Below are 3,457 nucleotides of genomic sequence, written 5' to 3' on the forward strand. Positions count from 1 at the left end.
CTCTTCAAGAATTCGAGGAGTGTTGTTGATGTGCGTAGACGTGTTTTTGAGTAGGCTAAGTGTAAAGTGTCGAAAGTTGTGCACAGCAGTGAGCGAAATTTGCTACTACGAATCATCGAGAAGGGTGGAATTATCCTCGCGATCAATCCCTAAAGAGAGCAGTATATCTAACGGGCGCTACGACGCCAAGGGTCCCGGGTTCGAATCCCGGTCGGGCTTGGTTGTTTGTGAATTCCTTTCATCAATTTCATCATTTCATCACTCATTCCCATCTTCGCAAATTAGCCAAGAGGCACAAAACGTGAAGTAAAATAAACTAAATCAAATCAAATCAAATCAAAATATCTAACGGGACGGTTGGAGTCATTGTTTAAAAAACTGAAAAGAGAGAAAAAAGATTTACAAACCCCTGACCAGAAATTGTCCATGAAATGTACGTAGTGAAAAGAGAAGTTCATACAATATTGAAACTTTTAGCTATTGCTAAGGAAGAAATTAATTATCAGGGGGAGGGGGCGAGAAACATTACGGAAAATTATGAAACAAATCGGCTTTAAATTTTAAAAAATGTAGAAACTCTCGCTTAGCTCTGGTTGAACGAAGCAACATTGTGGTTTGGAGAGCAAGATATCTTCGTGCGATCAACAGATTCCGCAACGAAGGGAGGCCTGTTGTTTACATTGATGAAACTTGGATTCAAGCTTTTTTCTTTTTTTTTACATAATTTTTTTTTATAGTTTACATAATTTAGAATATTAATCTTATGTGTTTAAATTGTTGATATCCTTCTGCGAGACAGCAGGCGTTTTTAACTTTAGTGTCCCCCTCCCTCCTCTCTCTTATGCTATATTATTTGAATTACCACGTCTAGAAACGAAACTTAATATTCGGCCTGCATATTTGTTTACTTGCAAACCTTTCACGGCACACGCCCACTTCTAGATTTGGCAACACAGGGGGAAAACACGTGTTTCTGCCATCCCTTCCCTTGCCCCAGAGTTCCCGAGCTCCCCTCCTAAACATTCGACACTAGCGCCACTTGTTTCTAGCCAGGGTTTCAAATAAGTTGGTGGATCTATATCTGAGGGATGATTCACCAGCAGCCAGCTTCCTCAGGACGTCACGTTCCTGTCGGGGCGTCAATTTCGGCGGCCTTCTCGGTGCTTTCTTCATTCCATACCTGTCTCCAAGTTTTAGGAAATTGTTCACCACACAGGCGCTGCGACAAACATGGCTTATATGCCAATATCTGCCCCTTTTCACGTTCCGACAATCTTGCTCGATGGCCCATTTTGCACCTTCATCAATGCTGTCGTACTCCTCAACAGGGCATGAATACATCGCGATCTGCATGCTAGCTGCAACAGCGAGCGCCTTCTGTAGTCACTGGCAATGACATTACTGGGGTAACCGCACTCCGTTATCATCATTTTGCAATAGACCGTGTTAAAAATGTAAACATAAACATTGGTGAGGTCTTGCCCGGGCCCCCCGGAACTTCCAGTTTAGGCCAGTCCCCGTTCTTACCAGTGCAGATTCACCGGCAGACGAAGTAAGAATTGAGCGCTTGTTTTCATCAGTTGTGCGACGATAGTCAAGAAAGTTATTTGTTAAAGTTCTACTATGAAGGAGTGGGCATCTAGAATCCGTCGGATGATCAACTGCAGAGCAGATTATTAAAATATGACATGTCTTCGTGGCCGCCAGTTGTATAGCATACTACATACAAGTATCTCACACGACGCACTCAAAACGTACGAAAGTTTAGATATATTCAATTATTTTGTAAATGGAAAATTGAGGGAAAGATAATTCTATAAAACTAGTGATGTTATTATATTATAAAGTATGCTTAAGTGAATCTTTGCCAACAAATCTGCAGAAGTAATGAAATGACACATAACAAATTCTAATAAATATATGTGCTTTCAACGTCGCCTTTCCGCCTGAGAGATTTAGGGAAAACATGATATGGCATGCCACTTTCACTTGCATGAATTTACTTCAAGCAACAAGGGAGTTTTCAGACTGAAGCGACAAGCGATATTGGGATTTCGCACAGAAGCATTCGATCTAAAGCAAACCATTCACCAGTCACGCTTGCGTAAATAACAGGCCGGGACAACACAATGCACGGTATTGATAAAACGGCCCATTCTGAGCAACAAGCAACACCTGCAATTTGTCGTGTCTCTTTAATTCGGAAGGTGTTGTTTATTTTTGAATGTTGGTTTCCAAGAGACACGTATCGCTGCAGTGTGAAAGTTTCCTTTCGAATCAATTTACCACGAGAAAATGCACGTTTCGCTTGGACTGGACTGTTGTCTTCTCAGTACCATGCATCTTGTCGCCTCTGTTGTACTCGTATGCAAGGTGAATTGTTTCCTTTAGAGTAAAGGGGCCGTTACTTTTTCGCTTCGGTGTGTAATCTCCGTGCCACTTAAAAGTGAATCTCGGTGATCAATGAAATTTTTCGAACCGAAGAGACACGACAAGCTGCACGTGTCGCTCAGATTTCCAATGGCGTGTATTGTGCCGCCTGAGACTTGATTTACCATGAGCAGTAAAAGCTTATTTATAGACTAAATGGGCCTGTGTCGCTTGTCACTTCGGTACGAACCACTGCTGTCGCGCGTCGCTTCCATTTGAAACCTCACTAAGAGGCGTGCTTTTCATCACAACACAATACGCAGATAAACGATCAACATGTTTGTAACAAAATGCAAGTCGTACAAATCCTTTCCGGGTACCAATCCTTTCTTCGTTCTGCTTGTATCAACAGGTTTAGTCTTTCTACGTCTTTGGAAACCTACGAAGTGATACTTGACTCAATAAATTTGTTCCCGATCGAACTGTACAACCATATGTTACACAGCTGAAACCCCATTTTCTTGTAAAATAATCTCCACTTTGTCCTTTCATATTAAAGTCCATAGCACCGTAAGCGTAACCGGATGTTCGAGGGGGACCAGACGAGTGCGCATGCTCCGCAGTAGCTCCGCCTTTAACACCGTCTATACGTTCAAATTCCATATCGTTCTTATCATTTTGCAACGCACCTTAGTAGTCAATCATATTTTGCCCCTTTTTTATACTGGTTCAAATGGAGCGCTATATTACTAGGATTATGGGGGATCCCGAAAATTCAGGATCGGTGGGGGGGAAATGCCATTCCAATTTTTCGGCATCCCGAACAGCCAGGAAAAATCCAAATGTTTTTTATTCTCTGTCTCTTCCCGCGCATTCCTAATTATGGCTTGTCATCTTTCTTAGATACGCCATTTGGACCCACATTTGTATTCTCAATTTTCAAATTAATAGCTAAAAGTTTCTCCCCCCCCTTCGCAGATTGTATTCCTTCTAGATTGTTTGTCTATGTTCGAGGTGAGCGATCCCGGAAGTGTCGTTGATCGACAGGACAGCGATACATCGAAATTGCAACAATCGTAATTCGAGA

The sequence above is a fragment of the Lepisma saccharinum genome, chromosome 12, assembly GCF_977018435.1.
Source record: "Lepisma saccharinum chromosome 12, izLepSacc3.1, whole genome shotgun sequence".
In the NCBI taxonomy this organism is placed as follows: domain Eukaryota; kingdom Metazoa; phylum Arthropoda; class Insecta; order Zygentoma; family Lepismatidae; genus Lepisma; species Lepisma saccharinum.